Source organism: Puma concolor, chromosome B2 (genome assembly GCF_028749965.1).
Source record: "Puma concolor isolate L17-30 chromosome B2, mPumCon1.1.hap2, whole genome shotgun sequence".
Classification (NCBI taxonomy): Eukaryota; Metazoa; Chordata; class Mammalia; order Carnivora; family Felidae; genus Puma; species Puma concolor.
The window spans coordinates 63264461-63289167 of NC_141671.1; the positions used below are offsets into that span (position 1 = coordinate 63264461).

Sequence of the window (24707 nt, forward strand, 5' to 3'; positions counted from 1 at the left end):
TTTCTTCCACTCGAAGAAATTGAAATCAAATAAATTTAACCGATACATCTAAGGACACAAAGCTCAATTTTGTAGAACTCAGACATGTACCCAAGTCTCCAAATCTCGGACTATTTTTCTTTCCAATAAAGTAAGACACGCAAACACACACACACACACACACACACACACACACACACACACACACACACATATATAGAAATGCCATGGTAACTGAATATTGAATATGGTTTAAGTCCATTGAGTAGTTAGATTAATTTTACTATACTCTTGGAAACAAGAGGACTATTTGAGATGGGAAGCAAACATGGCAATGTGTAGATGTGTCATATTATGGATGCAGACAGAAAAGTAGGACGCTTGGTTAATTTCTCTTTGTGTTACAAATTGCAAATTGTATTCACTTGTAATGTGGTAGTATTGACCACATATGCTTAGAGGATGGGGAACTCAGTAAATGTTAACAAGGAATGTAACATCTTAATATTCAATTTCTGAATGTTCATGAATCTTGTGGAGAAAATCATAGTATAACAAAAAAGCTCATAGTGATGTGTATTTACTGAAACAACTGGTCAACTGAAATGAAAATCTCTAATTGAACTAATTATTTGATTAATGAACCAACTTACTCAGTTAAACCTATGGTTTATGTAAAGTATGTTAGTTTTCAGAATTGGTGTTAATGGATGAGAATTAGATTTTCTAGGTAGATGGTTACATAAATACAGTCTCTATCAATCCAGTCTGGGTTTCACATTCCCACCACAGACTTTACCTTTTAAAATCTTCTGTTTAATTCAATCCCCTTATTAAAAGCCTTTTCCTTTATTTTCCAAAGAATGAATTTCAAGCTTCTTTATGTGGCAGTCAGGGTCCTCTCCATCTACCTCAATTTTGTCTCTCTAGTGCTGTCTCTTATTCTCTTTTCTAGCCATAATCTTTTCCCCTTCTTTTTAATATTCTATCATATACCTTTTAGTGGACAACTGTCCCCAAATTATTTTGCCCATAAATATGACAGACTTAATCACCTCTAGGCCTTTATGTTTATCTCCCTTATTGAAATGCCCTTGTCATCTTTCTTTACTCATTGAAATCCTATGACTTCTTCAAAGACACAGATCAAATGTCAGCTTACCTGAGAATCCAGCAACTACGTATTGACTCCAATAGAGCTCATGGTCTCTGTATTCATAGGACCTTCCAGGGTACTCAGTTGTCCCTTTTCCTATCCAGAATGCCATAGTTCATTCATTCCCCAAAACAGCCAATTCAAATCTCACTACTTTTTTCAACCCTTAAATGCTACTACTGTACTGCTCACTCAACTAACTCAATGAAACCAGTTGCTGGGTGTGAACTCTACCAGATTATATCCTTCAACCTCCAAATATATCCATGTCCTCACTTCTCTCTCTCCCAAAAAGCAGTGTCACCTTCCAAATCTTACACCTGTGTTCTCAGTTGCTTTCCTTTCCTCACCTGGGATTTTGCCATATTTCTCTCTCATACCTTTGATATCCTCTTTTCCACTGTCTCCTTCCTGTCATCTTACACTTTGATTGTTTTGCTCTTGTTCATTTTAAACAACAGTGTTTTTCAATATTTCTGCCTCTCTTTCAAACAATTGCCACATGGCTCGTTGTTTGTTTTTTATATGATGAGCAAATGTATGAAAATGTTAGTTGATACACATGAATTTACTTTTGTTCATTCTTCAATTCCATGCATTCAAGTTTTAACTTCCATTGCACTACTGAGATGGTTCTGAAGTCCAAATAAATGTTCTTCATCTCCATTCTCAGTTTCTTCACTGTTCTCCAGTACCACTGAGTACTTGTTCTTTTGTGAAATATGACGTTTGGATTTAAGGGTATGGGTCTTCCAGTAATCTCTCCTATTTTTTTTTTTTTTTTTTTTTTACTTTTTTTCCTTGTCTGTTAGGAGTCAAGTTCTATTTGGACAGATCATACCCTTCATGAAATCACGTCAGTGGCTTTCCATTACATGCATAACAAACTTCATGGCCTGTCCCAGTCTTCATACAATATAACTTTAATATAACTTTTTTAGCAGAGACACCAGAAGGCCTCCAAAATATCACATACATTCATACCTTCAGGCCTTGGATTATGCTGTTGCTTTCTGTCTAGAATGCTGTTCACACTTTTCAACTTGAGAAAGTCATGCATATCTTGGAAATCATCTCCCAAATGTCATTCCTACTGTGTCACTTGCTTCCTCTGATTATTACATGGAAAATTAGTAACTGCCTCTGTGTTGCCTTTAGGACTATTTATGTGCATTAAAGTTTTGCAGTAATAGTACATCATATATTGAAAGTATTTTGAAAACTTTTTTTCTGTTTTCCACTACACTATTTCCTCAATTAGGTTAGGGTCTACATTAATCTTTGCGCTCACTGTGCTTAGTACAGTGTAAGTGATCACTAAGTATTGATTTATCTTATGATAGTCTTTCCTTCATCAAAGCTGTTGGTGAGGGAAAGTCTATAATATTCCTTCATATGACATTCATATAGAAGCAATTAATGAAAGAAATTGAATTAAAAATAGTTTCTCTGCAATTTAAATGGTGATTTGCAGTAATTAGGGGGAATTATTTATTATCATAATTATTACAACAAAATTAAATATTTTAAATCAATATTTTAAAGTACAATATTTCTCAGTGTTTATTTTGCATGTTAGATCATTTCCAATTCAATTAGTACTAACTGTAGCTCTTGTTTTTTCATCTTTAATAATTTTTAATCCTTGACTTTTCTCTGATTTCTCATTCTGTTTTAGTGGGTAGACCATGATTCTGAAAAAGTGCCATCTTAAAATGAGTCTATACTCTGAATGCACACTCTACAAAATAGAATGTGAACATTTTGTAAATTCTTCATCTCCCTAAAACATTGATCACTTATTTAATAGCTTGTTTCTTTTCTCGGTCTGTTTTACTTTATTTATGTTATTGAACTCCATCCTGTTAACGAATGTAATTGAATGGTTAAGAAAGCCTTATATGGGCGCTGGAGGGAGGCTGAGATGGCTGATGAGATCACCAAGGCTCACGTCACCTGGCCTGATGGTGACACCATCTTCTGGAAAGATGATTCACAAGGAAATCCCAGGCAAAATCATTTTTGAAGATGACCAGTGTCTTGCTTTCCATGACATTTCCCCTCAAGCACCAACACATTTTCTGGTGATACCCAAGAAACATATATTCCAGATTTCTGTAGCAGAAGATGATGATGAAAGTCTTCTTGGACATTTAATGATTGTTGGCAAAAAATGTGCTGCTGATCTGGGCCTAAAGAAGGGTTATCGAGGGGCGCCTGGGTGGCGCAGTCGGTTAAGCGTCCGACTTCAGCCAGGTCACGATCTCGCGGTCCGTGAGTTCGAGCCCCGCGTCAGGCTCTGGGCTGATGGCTCGGAGCCTGGAGCCTGTTTCTGATTCTGTGTCTCCCTCTCTCTCTGCCCCTCCCCCGTTCATGCTCTGTCTCTCTCTGTCCCAAAAATTAAAAAAAAAAATAAAAAAAAAAATAAAGAAGGGTTATCGAATGGTGATAAATGAAGGTTCAGAAGGGGGACAGTCTGTCTATCATGTTCATCTCCATGTTCTTGGAGGTCGGCAGATGAATTGGCCTCCTGGTTAAGCATGTTTTAGGGATAATTTTCCGTTCTCTAGGCAATGGTCAATATTTGCAGGTTCCGATATGTTAAATAGTATATTTGTTTTTACCTGTGTATGGAGAGATTGAGGGAATAATTTTAAAAGCCCATACATAATAAAAGATAATGTTGCATGGTTAAGAAAGAAAGAAAGAAAGAAAGAAAGAAAGAAAACCTCACATGGAGCAAATTCCATCTTATTTTACACTAACCCATGAAAGAACTTCCCCTTCCACAAGGGATATTCCGGAATTCTCATTCACTGAAGGCCTTGAGACCAGAAATAAAAGTTCATATTATCTGTAGCCATTGAACTATCGGGGGGTGGGGGGAGGGGGTGTTTGGAGCCCATCTTCACCAACCAGATCATACTGTTCAGTTGGAAGGGACTGTCTTATGTGACTGAATAAGGAACTTCTGTGCCAGATCTTACCACAGTGCCTGTATATCACAGATGTTTGTAAATGAAGGAATGATGGCCATGGTGTTTATTTTCCACACTTAAACTCATATTTCCTGTGTAGTTTTAGGATTCTTTTCTCTTTTCTCTCTCTCTCTCTTTTTTTTTTTTTTTTGTTTATTTATTTATTTTGAGAGAGAAAGAGAGCATAAGCAGGGAGGGGAAGAAAGACGGGTTGGGGAGAGAGCCAAGCAGGCTCTGCACTGTCAGCATGGATCCCAACACGGGGCTTGAACTCACAAACTATGAGATCATGACCTGAGCCGAAGTCAAGAGTGGGATGCTTAACCTACTGAGCCACCCAGGTGTCCCATGTAGGTTTAGGATTCTAACAGTGTTTGCAAATTCCATGTTTATGATTGATACATTTAAGGTATTAAGGTTTAGATGAATTACTTTTTAATTCCTGGAATTTGCTTTTTTCCTTTTAAAAATATACAGACATCATGCCATTGTCTATAAGCAAATATAAATAAAACATCCAGCTGATTACACTTGTTAACTTTTAATCTAAAAAGTTACGCTCATGTAGTCACAGCCCACATTCTACTTTTATAGTCAGTCAGGAACTTACCCATTTACCAGATGTTCAGAAATAAATAACTACTGAATGTGTGAACTCCAGGACAGGCTTTTCATATTTATAGATTATGATTTTGGATGTACATACCTGATATCATACTTTTTTTTTTCAAACAACTTTATAATAGTATTAACATTTAAAATGTTAAAAAAAAAACCTCATAATTCTAGAATCTAGTACTTTTGGCATCAGTGTTCTATGCTCCATTCCAGATAACTTATAACACAAAGTTGGAATCTTAGCAGATATACAATTTGTGTATTCACATATTGCCAAACAGAATTGTTTATGTTGCTAAAATATTTAAAATTTTTATTTTAATTGCAATTATTATAGTCTAGAGATTTGTTATTCTAACATTTACACAATACTCTCATTATTGTTTACTTACAAAATACTCATGTTTATTGTAGAGATATAAATCAACAAGCAGCCTGAAGTAAAAAAGGAAAAGTACTTACAATTCCATTTCCCAGAGACAATAACTGTTCCTACATTAGAATATATCTTGAAAATTTTAAATATCTAGCTGTCTTCCTTTCTATCTATACAAACATGTGCGTGTAAATCTGTTATGTGTATTGTTTAAATATGGCCATATAATACAAAATAAGAATATAAAAATTATAATCAGAAATTTTATAATAGTACATTTTGACCAATCTTCACATCTGTAAGTCAGAGTTATCTACATAATATTTCCTCTTTGGAATATATAATAGTTTTAAAGTAGTCCTCTGTTATTGCACTTTTATAATACATTTAATTCATTGCATAATATGGTGACCATCTATATCATTATGCAGTTGTCTTTGTAATTACTCAGAATAAACTTTTAAAATGATGTTAAACGTATGCTTATTTTTAATGCTTTGATATTTATTGACAGGAAACATCAAGAAAGGTTTATACAGAGTTCTATTCTAACATCAATGATGTAACACAAGGTAGCCTTTTTGACCATTTTTTAAAATAAAACACCATTTCAGGTGTTTAATTTAGTGATTCAACACTTACATACAACAGCCAGTGCTCATCACAAGTGCCCTCCTTAATACCCATCACCTATTTAACCCATCCCCCACCCAACTCCCCTCTGGTAACCATCAGTTTGTTCCCTGTACTTAAAGAATCTGTTTCTTGGTTTGCCTCTTTCTTTTTTCCCCTATGTTCATCTGTTTTGTTTCTTAAATTCCATACATGAGTGAAATCATATAGCATTTGTCTTTATATGACTTATTTGGCTTAACATAGTGCCGTCTAGATTCATCCATGTCATTAAAAATGGCAAGATTACATTCTTTACTATGACTGAGTAATATTGTATATTATAGATATAGATATTGATATAGATGATATAGATATAGATATATGCATGCCACATCTTCTTTATCCATTCATCAGTTGATGGACATTTGGTCTCTTCCTATAATTTGGCTATTGTAGATAATGCTGCTTTAAACATTGGGATGCATGTGCCCCTTCTAATTAATATTTTTGTATCCTTTGGGTAAATACCTAGTAGTGCATTTGCTGGGTCATAGGGTAGTTCTATTTTAACTTTTTGAGGAACCTCCATACTGTTTTCCAGGGTGACTGCTCCAGTTTGCATTCCCACCAACAGTGCAAGAGAGTTCCCCTTTCTCCACATGCTCACCAACACCTCTTGTTTCTTGTGTTGTTGATTTTAGCATTTTGACAGGTATGAGATGATATCTCAATAGAAAAATTCTTTAGCTTGAGTTGCTGAATTTGCTTAAACATGTTATAAAATACATCAAATAAAACTTACTTTTGGGTATAAACAGTGAGATAATGGTTACATTGAAAATGTTTCTTTCATATCACATTGACATAGTTATAAACTTGCCTTAGCCTGACGGTCAGTGATATATTCTGTTTGTCACTTGATCACAAATTTCAAAATAAAAATAGAGACAGTGTGATAATGATGCACAGGCAGCAGCATCCCCATTACCAGTATCTCATAGACAGAGTTCTTTCAGATTACAGCATTTAAAATGTTTATGTAGATTTCACTTAAGTTCAGAAATCTGTGAAACATTAAGAAAATCAACTAGAGGTTTTTTTTTTGTTTTGTTCTGTTTTTGTTTTTGTTTTATTCTAGGAGATACTCTGCCACTCTGTAACTGGAAACACTGAAATAGCTCAGTGGTTAAACTTGTCATCAGCTAATAGTTCAGTTGCGTGGACTGAGAGCTATGAAAACATTTATTAAGTATGCTACTTCCCATTTGCTTTTCCTTGACTTCAGTATCTGGTCACAATAACTTTTTTGTGCTTTTAAGAAAGCTCTAAAATATTTGTAAAATTAGTTCAATAAGAGTATTTCAAGGTCAGATGGATCTAATTTCCTTTTTATCCCTGCAAAAATAGAGCCAAATAAAATTAAATCAGGCTCCGTGGATTCCAGTATGGTAGTTTCTGACCTGACATTTAGTGGTGTCAAAAGGGAGAAGTGCCTGTTTGGTGATATTATTCATCACCTTGTCAGCTGGATCCAAAGTAAGGGATTTGGCTTCTAGTTCAGATAATGTCATTGGAACAGTTCTCTCGGTCCCACAGGCTTGTTACCCATATACTCTGGTGAGAGAAAAATACCACACATTTCAAGACCTTTCATTTGCTACTCCTAACTAGCATATACATTTAATATTTTTTCAATGCTAGTTCATTTTCAGTACGATGCAGATTGTATCTTTTTTATTCTCCAAATAGTTCTTATTTTGCATATAAGTACTAAATGCTATGAATGGATAAAATGGAATATCCAGTTAGACTTCAGCTGTAAAAATTATATGTGTCATAGTATCTCTCAGCATGCATTAACATCCAAGAGATACTATACAAGATAACTCATATAAAGTACATGCCATATTTATTCAATGGAGAATATCATCTGGAAGGAAGAGGAGAAAGGGAAGGATGTAACAGAGGAGATGAGAAGGAGACAAAGGAGAGAAAAAATATGAATGTTTAGTGAATAAAAGAAGGTCCTCACATAGGTCGCTGTTATCAGAGAATTAACTACAGCAGCATTTTTCCATGTGTGATGCAAAGACAACCTGGAATAAGTAACAATGTGTGCTTGCTAAAAGTTGAACTTCCCCTGTGTTACTCCATACCTGCTAAGTCAGATTCCCTTGAGATGAGGGTCAAGGATCTGTATTTTTTATGAGCACCAGAAATGATCTTGTACCAATGATGTTTGAAATCTATTGAATTAAACTGTAAAGTTAATTGAAAATTCTGACCTGTGGCCTGATTGAAAAAATTGTACTGGCTTAGAAAACCTATTAATATATTATGGCTTGTAATTAAGCATTAAGAAGAGTATAGAACACAGAACACTCTAAGAAAATAAACTTTTTATGGGGAACACACTGGAAAGCAGAAGTTCCTAAGGATTTATTCACCCTGTTCTGTTCACTACTTTTGGAAAGTACATCCTTAAAACGCCAGCAACATAATTTTAGGATATGATGAATTTTTACTTACAGAGTGATTTTATTTCAAGAGAATCTACATGATGAGTGTAATTAATGTTTAAGTAACACAATAATTAAGCTGTATACGTATAGCCTCTCTCTGAATTACTGAAACATAAAAATTATTTTAAGAATTTGAATACCAACACTGTTTGCATGCCAACATATTTGCTATAAATCTTTTGATGTTAAAACATATTTTGTTCAGGCAAATATTGTAAATACAATCCGAAGAATAGATGATGGTGCTTGATCATTGTTAATAGTGATTTTCCTTAAATTAAAAAATACTTTTGGGGTCATATTTTAATTATGACTTCTGAGAGTATAATCCTATTTCTCTATTTATATAATTTAAATAAATTTTCTTACTTAAGGAAAGAAATTAACATAAAAAAGCAAGAGATGAATTCCCAGTCTCAAAGGTCAAATGCTAATTTTGGATATTCTTCATTTAAAAAAAATATTACCAATATCAGTGTTGAAAATATTGATTATTAATGAAAAAACACATTTCCTATGGACCTCTTTTTGACAAGTACATTTTAATCTGTGTTAAAAACATATTAATCTCTGCCTCTTTTTCCCTCTAATGTTTGAAGTTGAATTGCAACACGAGGATATTATGCAAATCAAGACAATTCTTTTCAAAGCTTTGAAAATTTAATGTCAAAAAATACATATTTTAGCATATATTATTTAGTGAAAAGTTCATTTTTATTTTTTCTGCAAAAGTGCTCTAAGCCTTGGAGTAAGAGAATTTCGTGGGTCCCTGGTTATACCATATGTTTTAGAAGTTTTAGCTTCCTCATGGGTATCCAAAGATGTTAATATTTGACTGTTTTCTAGCATTGAGTCAATTTCATTTTCATTCTGTTATTATAGTTATTATCTTATGTAGGAGCATAAATTGAAAATCATTTCAAAGATCGATGATCGACAACCATCTTACTTAAGCTGTGTTGGGAAACTGATTCCTGTGAGGAGTAAGACTGAAGTCTGGAAAAATCAGTTGATTTTCTCAGACACTTTGATTCAGAGAAAATCAAATGATTTTTCTAGAATTCAGCTTTCTCCTTTGAGAAGAAGTGGTCCAATTGGGGTAGATGATTTTGAATGTTTTTGCAGGTGGCACAACATACACAAGGTGATAAGACAAAATGTGTGGTGATGAGATAGACAATGATTAGATCACAATGAAATTAGGTGAAAGGATATTAAGAAAGGATAATTAAGTAAATATTATGAAAATGCCTAAATATGAAACATGCTTAGGACAGAAATAAAATAGGTAGAGTGATAACAATAAAAAACAAATGAATTATGAAACTATCTTTAAAAGTATAAGGAAATAAGGTCTCACTCAGTTGTGTCCAACTCTTGATTTCGGCTCAGGTCATGATCCCAGGGTCATGGGACCAAGCCCCATGTTGGGCTCTGTGTTGAGCGTGAAACCTACTTAAGATTCTCTCTCTCTCTCTCTCTCTCTCTCTCTCTCTCTCTCTCTCTCTCCCCGCCCCCCGCCCCTCTTCCCCACTTGTGCTCGCTCTCTCTCAAAAAAAAATAAAAAGTATAAGGAAATAGACACTGGTAAAAGGATCAGGTAAAAAAGAAAGAATAGTAGTACTTTCCACTAAACTTGTATGTGAGAAGTTAGAAAGCACATTAATAAAATGATATTTTAAAATGTGCTTTTTTAGCACATCTGCTTTAGGAATTTTAAGTATGTTTTGAAAATTGTTTAACAAAAATAACAATGTGACTTCATTTTGTAGTTTTTTACCCTTTTCTTTTTATGAGGACTATTTTAAATATAAAGATATCTTCCAAATTGATAAAAAACAAATATCTCCATTTAACCTCACATGGCCAATAGATATATAATGCATGAATATACTACTCTACCTTAATATCAACTTGACAGTTATATCTACTTCCGTTCTTTTGAACTGTGCTCTTTTATTTATATAATAGCAATTTGGGATAATTTTAATTCTAGCCTCTTGCATTTTCTGTGTATTGGAAACCTGTTGAGTTTTTTACATCTGTATGTGAACAGACAAATTACCTAAGTTCATATATGGCATAAATCTATATGAAATGGACCTGACTAGGGTTTGTATTTCCTGTTTATCATTATTATTGTTGTCATCATTACTGATGAAAATATTTGATAGTATAGGCAGATATAGGGAGGAAGCCTTCCAGCATCTTTTCTTCTGTTTTTAGCTCTGAAAGGTCTCAAAGAAATCAAACAAGCATCCATCCTTGGACAAAGTGAATAAAATCAGAGATCAAATAAAATGTAATTACATAAGCGTTGGACTTTTCAGCATACCACATCAGTTCATTTTTTTAAACAGTTGCTTATGGAGCATCAGAATGGACAAGGCACTTTCCTGTATGCTATGGCATAAATGTGATATAATGTAGATACAGAGAGAGATAGAGGATGGTAGATAAATAGACACACAAAAACTGATATAGGGGCGCCTGGGTGGCTCAGTTGGTTAAGCGTCCGACTTCGGCTCAGGTCATGATCTCACAGTCCATGGGTTCGAGCCCCGCGTCGGGCTCTGTGTTGACAGCTCAAAGCCTGGAGCCTGTTTCAGATTCTGTGGCTCCCTCTTTCTCTGACCCTCCCCGGTTCATGCTCTCTCTCTCTGTCTCAAAAACAAAATAAATGTTAAAAAAAATAAAAAATAAACTGATATAATATTAATTATATAAATGTTATTTGAGTCATTGAGTAAGTGAATATGAATTTAGTTAGGAAGAGATAATATTTAGTTGTAGTAGATAAAGATTATAATGGGGAAGTTAGAATCGTTTTGCTAGTGCTTTTATGGATTGTAACATTTGAACATGTGCCAAGAGGTGCAGAGGGAAAGGCATGAATGAAAGTATGAGTTTACAATGTGTAAAGTATTTTGGGGGGACACTGAATAAATTAGTAGACTAACCTAGATATTGCAGAAACCTTATATGAGTAGTGGTGTATACTACCATATAATTGGTTGGGACCCAATTATTAAGATTCTTAAATACCAGACAAGTAAACTTTGAAATTTTTCCTGTGGGTAGCAGAAAGCTTATAGATAATAGAAACATTTACATTATTAAATATTCTTGAGAGTAGCATCTGCCTTAATTCTTATTTCTGATTTAACTGTTAAAAAAGAACATGTACTTTGTAAACATGTGTTTCAGACAGTTTAAATACTTTTGTATATTAGATTATTTTATTAATTTCCAATGGGAGTAGAAGAATTTCAAGTACTTTGATAGTACTTTATAGATAATAGTAGCACTGTCATAGTTCTTTTTCCTTTGTGTCTTGCCTAATGTGACCAGTTCCTTTCGGAATGATTATACACATCAGTGTGGCCTGTATAATACATAAAGGCTTATCCTCATTGCAGTCATTTATTAGGTGCTTAATTGTGAATGTTGCTCCCACCAGGCGATGTACAAAGATTGCTACATAGGGTTTTTTTAAGAATTGAGTCCAAGGAATCTAATTGCTCTTAGCATCCTCAATATAGAACACCACTTTTGTATTCACTGGGCTAAATTGTGCTTGGTGTAGTGTCAGCTAAATATACCAAATAGTTACAGTTATACATAGGCTTCCAAACATAACAGATACTCAACCTGATAATACCATGTAATAGCAGGGATGTAAACTCACATTAACTTAGAGCATGCAGGAACCAGACAGTGAAAAGAATTTGACTTGCCATGAATAATGGAATGTTTTATTTTTTTCACAACTGTTATCCTGTCCTTCAGGCCCTTTGGCTCAGATGCTTTGAGTGTTCAATACAGAGTTTGAGTTAGAACTTAAATTTCAGTTCTTAATCTTTCCCCCTGTTTATGGTGTTCACATACTAAATACTGAATCTGGACACATGGGCCTTATTTAGTTGTAAATCTTTATATCAGGTGATTATAGCATTGATCTAATTAGCCAGCAGGCTAAATTTGTCAAAGTAAACTGAACTTGCCTAAAATTTATGAAAGAAGTAAAAGAGAATTCTGTGTAATTTTATTGATATAGGAGATCCTTCTTATCAACTTCCCAAAGAGAATATTTAGTTTCTTAGTGTTTTATTAATCCAGAAATACTCTTAGTACTGAACATTTATCTTTCAAGATACCTACATATGACTAATTTGATTATCAAGAATACATATATATGTGTGTATATAGTCCCTGTTTGAGATAGTAGGTCCATGAAAACTCTTGAATTGTGAAATTCAGCCAAAGAGGAAAACACTCATGGGCCTTAAACACATTTTGTGTATATAATTGCAAAAAATAGACATAGGTTAAAGATATACAACCAAGAATCTTCCACAAAATCTTAATATTTGCATTGCTTTACATATTTCCTAAAATGATGTAAATATTTGGTTGATATATGGTATGCTATATTCTGACTTTCAAAAAATATAATGCACAATATTTGTCATACTCAAATTGATATATTCATTCACCACACTCTTAAAATCATTTTATATACTGTGTTTTAGAACAGAATTAAGCTTTTCAGCTGTAAAACGTTATCCTCCTCAGAATAAAGAACTTCTAAAATCTTTTGTAGTGTCTCTGAAATAATAATGGCCCACCATGTCATAATTTTAGGCTATAAAAGTGCTTTGGAACAAAATATTTTAAAAATAGGATATGGTAACAGGAGAAAATTACCTTTTGACATGATAGTTTATCTAATACAATTAAGTCTTTAAAATAGGATCCATTCATGTTTTTCAGCTTCCTTTTCTATTTATTGGAGCATGTCTGCTTTGGTTTTAATCTGATTGTGATAAAACTGTATATTCTGAAAGAAAATATTTGATAGTATAGGCAGATATAGGGAGGAAGCCTTCCAGCATCTTTTCTTCTGTTTTTAGCTCTGAAAGGTCTCAAAGAAATCAAACAAGGATCCATCCTTGGACAAAGTGAATAAAATCAGAGATCAAATAAAATTACAGACAGTGAACAAAAGCTTCCACTTGAAAGTACACAACATTAGTTGGTATTATATAAGGGGAAAATAATGTTATTTCATTGATTTTAAATTTGAAAACTAAATTAAATTGACTTTGAATAACTAATTTAGGTACTCTTCAATATCCCAAGATGTGTTAAATCTGAAATAAACCTAGAAATATTTAGTTTAGAACAAATAGCCAGTGATTATTGAAATAAAAGTTACGATTATTTATTATCATGAAAACTATTAAGAATCTATATTGTTATGACACTGTTAAAGGAAGAGTTATTAGAAAACATAACAGTATTAATATCTAATTATATAAAATTGATTTGTAATTAATTAGCTCTACAGGAGTGCAAAAATAATACCTGCTGTATTAATGACAACCAGATTAAAGAGGAAACCTTTTTCTCCTTGCTCTAATTAGTTTGGTTTGCGCATTCTTATTTATGAAATAAATGTATTATTTATTTCCCTCTAAATGTTTATGGCTCTCAAGCTACCTTTTCTACTTCATGAAAGGTTTAGTAGTATTGTCCTTACTTTGCCTTAAAATTATTAATGTAATCACACAAAGGGTATGGCAAATGAGAGAAAGAAAGGGGAAAAAAAAAAAAAAAACAAAAACAGACCCAACCCTAAACCAGTGTGTGAATTATTTGTAAATGTTGTTTAGTGCTCCCTTTCTTTATTCCCTTTAGTTGTGTACCCCAGTCCCCTTCCAGTGTTTTGAGCCTTCAGGGTGACTGGCTGTATTAGCACCCTCACCTCCACTGCACCCAGCCTTCTCTCCTCAGCCCAGATCTGGGCTTTCACTTCTCATGACTCCAGTACCTCACCTAAACTCAGCTCTGTTGAATACCATTCCATATGTCTTTCTAAATTTCCTGTTGGCAGCTCACTATTCTGATGTGAAACTGCTAAATGCCATCCTCTCAAATATTATTTGGGAAGTATGTAGAGGAAATTTCCTAACCCAAAGAGACTTGTTAAGATAAGCCTTGGCTTTAATCTTCTCAACACCCAAGATCTTCTAAAATACGTATTTGGATTCCATATCTTCCTTCCCTGCTAGACTAAAATTTCTGAGTGTAGAACATCTGTTTTATGCACCTTTGTGTTCCTTCGAGGCTGATCCAGTAACATTGCCATGTGCTTGGCCACTGTTGGTATTTTATAAATATTTGTTGAATAAAAGAGTGGAAGAAAAACTCAGTAGCTAGTATTAGTATCTCAGTATTTCAGTAACTTGATACAAAGTTTATTCAGTTATTACTGAATTATTATTATTATTATTATTATTATTGTTATTATTCAGTTATTAATAAACACAGTTTATTCAGCTGTGAGGTATTTAATGGTCAAAAGGTACTTTTTCCATTTGTCCTTCTATGTGTGACATATGTGACTTATATTTCACATTCCTTCCTTATAAGGCATTAGTTTTATTATCCTAGCTAGCTCCCCCATCCTCCCCACAGCTGAATACTCTTTTCCAGCTGGTACCCCTGTACAGTATAAAAAGTATGTTGTAGAACTGCTTCTAGAATGCTTGAAGAGTACTTGTAAGTTAAAGCATTACAAACATTGTGTTTAAATAATACATAGTGACATGCCCAGCAACATCCAAAATACTTCTGTAAAATGGGCCTTCTAATAATCCTTAAGATAGTTATAAGTTTTAGTAAAAATGTTTGTATGGTAACTGGGATAGTGCCAGCTTCCATGGTAGGCCCTAAATAAATTGTAGCTATGCTTATATTTCATGCTGATTTTCAAGAGAAATGCATTTGTGAGTAGCAGAGAGGCAATTAAAAAGAATGATTATGATACATGTAGGAAAGTTATATGGGAGAACTTTCAGAAAAAAATAATGTGGTTTCACAATTTTTGTTGCCATGTGCCTGTTCATTACTGTAAAATAACTGTTGTGCTGGTAGTTTAAATGTTTAGTGTCATGATATGTCTCTTTGGCTGGAGTTAAGGAGGTTAGAAAAGAAAACGCGTCACGGAATTATTCTCTCCCTCTCTCTTTTTCTTTTCTAAAGCAGCCAAACTGAGGGAATAGAATAGCTTTTTGCAGCTGGGACCAATTCCTTCTCCTTTGCTATGTTACGTGAGAGAGAAGCTCACAGACCAGAGACTTCAGAGGAGAAAAAAATGCAGAGTAAACGCATGGCCCTCAGATCTTCTCCATCTGCACACTCTTTGCAATCTGGGTGGAAACAAGCACCGACTTGTTTAGATGCAGTTTAGGAATTAGAGGCAGTTTATTGGCTCATACCTGTAGTGTCACCACACCTTCATGTAGAACCTGAAGCCCCGTGCCCTTTCCTTTAATGAGGATTGAAGGAGCCTGGACTGGGACTGATGAATATCCAGCGGTATGAATGGCCCACAGCAGATCCTCAAGTCCCTCCTGACTCCTCTTTCCTTTCCCAGAGCCCTGCCCAAGCCGTTGTGCTGTGTGAAAGCGCTGATGGAGAACTTCAACGACGTGCAACACAAGAGAGGAATATTTTAACTTAGACTCATTGGCACAACTAGTGTGAAAGCTTTACTGGAAAAGATGAAAGGTTCAAGTCTTGGCTATGTCCCACCAGCTATGTAAATCTCAGTCCCTCAAAACTTTTTTGAATCTCATTTTTCTCCCATAGAATTATAGATTTAATTATTTGTCACTTGCAGCTCTAATTATCTGCTGTTCCATAATGAACTATCAAGTCTTCTTATCCTCAGGCAGATAGACCCAAGAAATGTTATGATATTTTGCTAATACAAAAAATTGAAGTACAGAAAATTCAAGGACAAGAAAGCCTCTCCATTCTTTATTTAATCTTCAAACTTTCTCTTTCAAATTCTTAAAGAAAACCAACTCTCTGAGGAGAGATACATTTCAAAGAAATCTACAGTGTTTCTATGAAAGATTGATAAGTACATGTTTCAGTATATAAAACATTTGAACTTAGAAGGAACAGTGCTCATGGCAGATGCTTCTTTATCGAGAGATTTCACAGCTGTCATCTGTTGTAGCAATGATGATTGAATGAGTGGAATATTGTTTATTCCACTAAGGAAATTATCCAGCCTTCAGTATATAAAGACTTCTTTCATTTTTCTCACCTTTATATCTGAAAGCAATGGAACACACCCATCTTTACTTGTAACCAGCTGCTTTTTACTGGTGAGATGTGCACTGACACTTACCCACCCCCTTATAAATCCGGCTTTCACCCGTTTCCCTCCATTAAACTACTCATCCCCACTGCAACGACCATCTAATTGCCTGACCATTTTTCACCTCTCTTCTCCCCAATCTCTGTACTATATGGTGCTTTCTCTGCCCTTCTTCCGCTCTACATGCTTCTTTGAACTCCTTTGCACTGTCTTGCACGTACCCTCCATTCTTTGCCTTCGTGATTAGCCTGCTTTCTTGTGTATACAACCAGATTGCACCCTCAGAAGATGGCTCTTTATATTAACTCTCCTTGGTGTATTCATTCACTCTCATAAATTGAATTTAGTTAGCACCTCTAGGGCCGTGACTCCCAAATCTCTACACGTAGTGCTGACATCGTCCATATATTTCCAGCTGCTGTTAGCTATTTCTGCCTGGAGGTACCACTGGGCCCCTCAAAGTCTCAAGTCCCAAGGCAAAACTCACTGTTTGCCCATGGAGATTTATTTCTTCTTTCTTTTTCTGTTAATAGATATCGGCTTTGAAATTATAAAGCAAAATTTTACTTTCTCATTCCCTTTTGCTTCTTGTTTGTTTTGTGCTATAGAATTTTCCTTCATGAGGGCATCTTTTGGGATGAGCACTGGGTGTTGTATGGAAACCAATTTGACAATAAATTTCATATATTAAAAAAAAGAAAGAAAAGAATTTTCCTTCATGACTTTTTTCAAAGTCACTATGTTCTTTTTTCCCTACTGTCACCATCCAACTTTTATTACCTTTATGTTAGCCTGAGCTATTGGAATACTCTTAGAGTTGGCTCCGCCTCATATCTTTTCTTATCCCAATCCATCTACATCTCTTCTAGGATAGAGTTATTAAATATTCATATTGATTATGTAATTTTTCTTCAAAATACTTTCCTTTGCCTTCTGCATTCACCTAGCATTTAAGACCTTACACAGAAAAGCTGATCTAACTAACTCCCAACATTCACCCTTCTGTTAATTTAAGTTAACCCAATCAATTGTAGCACGACTATACACCTCTCTATACCTTGCTCATGTTTTTCTTTATGAATCTCTTCCTTCATTCCCATTACAATAGTTTATTAAAATAATTCTCTCCCTTTTTTCCTCCCTTCCCTCCTCCCTTCCTTCCTTTCCTTTTTTTCTCCTCTCTATTTTTTAAATTCATTTGCTTATCCTTTTATTTCCTCATATGTACACCTATTTGACGAAAAAAGATTGAGCACTCATTTCATTGTGTGCCTGGCATAATTTTGGATGTAGAGAATAGAATGTTAGAGTAAAACAAAGACCATACATGCCCTGTTATTATCTCTTACAGTTGAGACAAAGACATAGATGATGACCAAATAGTCACCTCCATTGTGGTCAGTACTGAGAAAATGCAGTACAGTAGAATGTGGAGCTGTCCTTTAGAGGCTGCTCTCTTGTTCCAGTATCCCATCAAATGTCACCTTCTTCAGGAATCCCTTTCCAATTACTTGGCCAGGATATAAATTTTTTTTATGCCCATAAGAGCACAAACTTCATTAAGACAAGGATTTTTTTTTCATTTTTGGTTTAGTTTTTATATTCTAAGCACCTTAAGAAGAAGTAATAGTGAATGCTTTATAAATATTAATCAAATTAATAGATGATTGAAGCTTTTAGTTCTTTGTTTTTACCTTGTCTTAGGGCACTTATATTACCATGCTTGATGCAACATTTATTTGTACATTGATTTTTATCCTCCTTTTGTCTATAAGCACCCAAAAGGGACATATTTTACTTATATTTCTAATCTGGTGGTGGCTGTCCCAATGTACAATACTCTGAAGTGTTTATTGAATTGACTAAACACTATTCATTCAAAACTATCTTAATTAGGTGTCCCTGGGTAGTCAGTCAGTTAAGCATCTGACTTTGGCTCAGGTTGTGGTCTTATGGTTTGTGAGTTCCGAGCTGTGCATCTCTGCTGTCAGTGCAGAGCCTGTTTTGGATCATCTGTCCCCCTTTCACTCTCTGCCCCTCCCTTACTCATTCTCTCTCTCTCTCTCTCAAAAATAAGCATTAAAAAACGATCTTTATTATTTTTTTATTATTTAGATACAAATATTAGTCAAATAATCTTGCCATGTATTGATAGCGGTCTCATTTTGCCATCTGATAACATATTTTTCAGTGGCATGACTTAATGGCCTGACCCATTTATTCATTTCTAAAAATTATACATGTTGAGTGAAATGGACCATGCGTATAATCTGCATCTTATGTTTTAAAAATATTTGCAAAATCCAGCATAGCATCATATAAACTGAAAGGGCTAGGAAAATAATTACTAATAATAATAAACTCAAATGACAGCAAAACCTCATCATTTTATTTCAACTTTTGTTGCATGAGTGAAGTTATTTATAAATTCCTGGCATTTATTAAGAAACAAAAGAATTTAGTTCCATGATGCAATTGGATATTTGAAAAAGCTGCAGATAATGCCAATACTATGTATGCATCTGACACTGTTCTTGAGACAGATATTAATCCATTTAATATTTTACAACAACCTTCGGAAACGGCACTGTTACTCTTCACGTTTATATATGGAGAACCTGAAGCACCCAAGAATTTATGTAAATTGTCTAACATCAGAGAGCTAGTGAATTCAGTAATTCTGATTCCAAATTCTGTGCCCTGAAGACTGTTGCTGATATACTAGCTCTCCTAGATATGTATGTGCCTGTGACATGAGAAAAAGGAATGCTGAAGGCATTTAGAAAATAAAGAGAAGAGAAACTAATCTCAAGTATGTTCCTAAATATGTTAAATGCAACTTACTAGGCAGCTTCTTATGTAACCAATCCCGTCATCCCCAAAATGATAAATAATGAAATTAAGAAGAAGGCATAAAAAGAGGAAATTAAGGGAGAAATGAAATAATTATTTATAACTTGATACACACAATTTTAGAATTATCTGAACACAATGATCAAAAGCAGCCTGGTGAGATCTTTTTGATATTAGAGAATGTAGCTCCTTTTTGACTGTTTCCTTCTTTTCTCATATTTTGTTCCATTTGAAATACTCATTATTTAATATACATGAGATGCATCGTCTTAATAAGAGTAGTTTAAAAGCTTTCTCCAAATAGAGTTATTGTGTCATCTGAAGGCTGATATTCCTATTGTTTTTCTTATAAAAATTCAAAAGCTGCCATTCAGGGTCCATCTGATGTCTATTTGAACCACCAGATCTCATCCTGAAGGAATAATTCATCATGCAGACTTAAAAAAAAAATGTTTCTTGCATAAAGTTTCAGTTTCAGAGCCTTGGACTATACCTTAAGAAACTCTATAGTGATCTTCAGATGTAAGAATTGTCATCCAACCATTTTATGAGACATTTCATTTTAGACTCTGGTTAAATGGGTCTCTGGTGATTATAGTTAGTGACTGTTGGAAGAGGCTATGCCGCCACTAAGTTAGGAGTCTTTGGAAGTATCGTTTCCTTTTATATCCTACAAGAAAGCTTTAGGCACAAAGATAATTGCTACTGTCCAGTAATTTATAGCAACTGAAGAGATCCTCCACAGCAGCAAAGGCAGGCAAGTTTTGTTTATTCACATGGTGGAGTATTATGTAGCCAATAAAAGGCGCTATCATGTTAGTTGAGAGGCTGACAACACAAAATTCTAGAGTCAATAAGATCATGATTCTGAAAAGTTGTGCACAGGAAGAAAATAGAGCAAATAAAGTATGGATACTTTGTATGTTTAGTTTTTTTTTTTTTTTTTTAATTTTGAGTGAGAAATTGTTGCTTTATAATAAAAAAATGGATTTACTTCAAAATGTTATAGCAAGTTCTCCCATCTTACTCTTTACTAGTTTACAGGTTAGATATAGAGAAAGATAAGTAGATACCAATATTCTATGATTTATTTAATAGTGGAAATACTTATTACAGTAATGCAGAAGAAAATATGTTTTCCTTTCTGTGCTCTTGTCCTTGTTTTTTTTTTTTTTTTTTTTCTTGAGACACTTATAATAAATAATGATGAGCATTTTTTTTTCCTGTCACGGAAATGTCTAGTTGTACATGGGAAGATTTTCTTACTACTCATATTTTGGTTAGTCTTTATACAAAACTGTTCGTGCGTGGTATGGTCTGTTAGATGATGCACATAGAAGTCTGAAAGATATTTGGAATATGTGAGTCATGTTATGATATAGGAAATAGAACCTAATTGCTTTACGAAACTAAGTAATCCTTACCTCTTTCATAACAATCTTTCTCACACTTAGAAGTTTCTTCAGTGAGTTCTGTTAGTGGTAATCTCTCTTAGGTTTCAAATAAAAATGTCAGTAATTTCTTCATTCCTGTATGATCATTTACTTAGATATTCGATTCTATGTTATTTTTCCCTTAAAACTAAATATTTTTACTCCATGACCCTCTGAGTTCTGTTATTTCTGTGTTGTCTAATGGTTATTCCTTTATAGTATTTTTTTCTGACAGCTTTTAATACTCTTCAAATTGTCCTGGTGTGAAGTTTTACTGCTGGGTGCCTAGTTGTGGAATCTATGTATTTGTCTGACTGTGGTAGGTTATGCCTACTACATCTGAGATCTTTCATCAGTTATGAGAAATTTGTATCCTTTTTTACCTTGAGCATGCCGGATCCTGCATTGTATCATTTTTGCCACTGTGAAGTCTCCTGTTAGAGCTAGGTGGAACTTATATATTCTCCACATCTCTTACACTTTCTTTTGTATTTCCATTTCTTTATATTTCTGTGAAGAATTTTGAGCCATTCTTCAGTTCTATCTTCTAAGTCACTTACTTTCATATTGTGATTAATCTATCATTTTATACCGTCTTATGCATCTTTATTTTCAATGACTATATTTTTTTCTTTCTATAACTTTCTTTAAAATCACCTTTATGGGGCACCTGGTGGCTCGGTTGGTTGAGTGTTCTACTTCAGCTCGGGTCATGAGTTTGAGACCCGCATCAGACTCTCCAGTGACAGCTCAGAGCCTGGGACCTCCCTCTCTCTCTGCCCCTCCCCCACTCACGCTCGCTCTCTCTCTCTCTCTTTCTCTCTCCCCCCCATCTGTCAAAAATATAAACATTAAAATAAGTAAACAAATCACCTTTATTGAGTATAATTTACATAAAATAAACTTTACTAATTTAAAGTGTACAGTTCACTAGATTTTGATATGTATATACAGTCATGCAAACACTACTCTCATGGAGAACATTTCTGTCAGTTCTTTTTGCTTTACTGTCCAATATTTCTCATCTTTTTTGATAGGATATTATTGCTTTCACATATGTTTGTTCATTATTTGTATCTTTAGCTATTTAAATGTGTTTATCTTATGATATGCATCCAGTTAGTTTTATAATGTGAACCTCTTGTGGTCTAATTATGATTTAATTTTTGGTTTGGTTTGCTTTTGATAAATTATGCCTATGGTAGTTTTGCTTCTTATGTGCTTAATAATGTGCACCGTGAGTGCATATTTTTGCACATTTTCATCTGATGATGAAATTACCTTTATTGTATGTTCTTTAAGGGAAGATTTGCATTTGCTTTTCCTAGATGTTCCACAGGTATCCAAGACTACTTAAAAGTTTTGTTGTGTGGCATTTCACATTTAAACAGAATTTTCCTACATGTAAGGGAATACATACATATATACATAATATGTCATATGCAAATAAAACATGATAATGAAATTAATACATTTATTCTGTCCCCATAGATTAAGAAACAGAACTTCATATTAACACTTCTTACAATAATTTCTTAGGACCTAACTATCTGTTCTGGTCAGTTTTTTTCCTGATTTTTGTGCCAGCAAAATTTTCTTATGAGGAAACTCTTCATTTATATATTCAGCACATAGCTACTGGATGCCCATTATGTGCCAGATACAATCCTAAGTACTAGGAACACAGAACTGGCAAACCAAAGAAAATCCTCCACCCTTAAAGAGTTCACATTCTAGTGGAAACAGGACAATAGTTTAAAAGAGTAACTAACACATAGTAATTCTGATTGTGATAAATGCTTTGGAGGGAAAAAAAACAATTAGGGAAAGAGTGTAGATAGTGTTAGTGAGGGCAAGAATCATACTTTGAAAAAGGGAATCAAGGAAGGCCTCTCTGTGAAGAAAAACCTGAAGTTGAGGAAGTGAGTAGTGAAGTTATATGGAAGAATAGTCGAGGTAGAGGGAACGGTAAAAACAAAAGCCCTAAAGTGGAAGGATATGCACAAGGAAAGCAAAGGAGTCAATGTGGCTGGAACCAAGCAATTATGGAGACACAGGTGAACTCAGAGCTGTAACAGCAGCCAGACCGTGCAGACACTGGAAGAAATTTGGCTACAGTTAAAAATGGGACTGGGAGCTTTCGGAGTGCTTTGAGAAGATAAGTGATGTCATCTGATTTGTTTTTAAAGGGATCTACCTGGTTGCTGTTTTGAGATATACTGGAATTGCTCAAAGATAAAGCAGGAAGAACTTCCAGGAGGCTATTGTCGTTACCCAGATGACAGTGGTGATGGTTTGATCAGAAGTGACATAAGTGGAGGTGGTGATATGTAGACAGATTCTAGATATCTGTTTAAGGTACAACCAACAGGATTTGTTGATGGACTGGTTGTGGGCTGTGAAAGAGAAGAGTCAAGAATGTTTTTGGTCTGAACAATTGCAAGGATGGATTTACCTACCATTAGCTACCATAGGGAAGATAATAGGATAAGCAGAATTTGGAGAGGAAGGTCAGTTTTGGAGATGTTAGGCTGGAGATGCCTATAAGACATCCTAGTTGAAATTTCAGATAGAGCAGTAGCTCAGGAGAGAGGTCAGGACTGGAGCTATATATTTAGGTGGCATCAATATATAGATTCTGTGTAAAGCTCTGACATTGGATGAGCTCCTTAATGTGGTGTGGCTATAAAAGTATGGCTATGTTTGATTCTGGGAGATGAAGAGAAACCAGAAAAGTGGATTGAAATTGAGCAGACAATTGAGCAGGAAAACCAGGTGAGTGTAGTATCCTAGAAGTGAGTACAGCGATGGAGGGATCAAGAGTACTAAGTGATGTGGACAGCATCACACCGAGGACTGTAAGTTAACCATAGGATTTGTCATTTGGTGGACAAGTTTGAGGCTAATTGGAGTGAGTTCGAGAGAGAATGAGAAGAAAGAGAAGTGATTCCTTTTTTTTTAGCAAAACAAGAAAATGGGGCCATAGCTAGGAAGAAAAGTTGGGATAGAAGAGGGTATTTTTTAGACGGTGAAAATAATAGCATGTTTGTAGAGGGGGAAAATGCTGATACAGGAAAGAAAAGGGAAACTCCTGGGGCTTTGCTCTGAAATGGATGTGAAGGCATGGATCTAATGCAGCATAAGTGGAGTTGCTGGCCTTTGCTAAGTGCCCAGAGTCACTTGGGTTTAAAAAGGATGTTTGTTTTAAGCTGTTTCGTGGGTGGGTTTTCTTTTCTTATATAGTCTACAAGATTGTCAGAGAAGTCCATATATTTTTACAAATGCAATGCATCCTCTTTGTCAGTGTAGCAAAAGTGCCCCACGTGGTCCAGCCACAATGGCCTTTCGTTTCTGAAAGTATCATGCTTCCCTTTACCCAGAACCTTTGCACGTGTCGTTACACTTGCCTTCAAGGGCACCCACTCTGTGGTTTCATTCAGACCTTCAAAGCACTTCGCGCAGATATAACTTCGTCACTTTTTACCATTAGGATTTAATCAGTCTTTACCATTAGGCTTTAATGGTGTGAGCCTGGGTCCGTATCTCTTAAATATAGAGAGTACACAGGATACTGTGTAGCCAACAATGACATTCATCATTTATGGATTGACAAGCATATTATGAAATGAATATATTTTATTCCAAAAATGTACTCAATTTATAATTATATGATACAAAGTAAATAATTCAGGTGCTTTTGTTATTCAGTTTGTCTGCCTAGGTGGTATATAGATTAAGTAGATAACTGTAATTAGTCTCTGCTGTCTAGATAATATAGTTTAGTGAGAAAAATGTAATCCCCCTAAAGCAGCAAGTAGTTTACATTGGAAGAAGATTTTCTAGCACTATGTTCAAAAGAAAAGAATGATTCATACAGAAAATGGTATTTAGCCATCCAAAACTAAGCATAAATTTAACAACTTTTAATTGTGCTTCTGCAATTTAGAGACAGCACTACCTCCAATGTGTATACTATTTACTCACTAAAATAAAATGTTCAC

At 34.6% G+C, this 24707-nt stretch overlaps 1 protein-coding gene and 1 pseudogene across 3 annotated transcripts in view; both read left to right on the plus strand.

Moving 5' to 3' along the window:
• Nucleotides 1–24707, plus strand: part of ADGRB3 (adhesion G protein-coupled receptor B3) — a 731624-nt gene that overhangs the window by 165660 nt on the left and 541257 nt on the right. The window lies entirely within an intron of this gene.
• On the plus strand, nucleotides 2678–3862 carry LOC112862933 (adenosine 5'-monophosphoramidase HINT1-like; annotated as a pseudogene).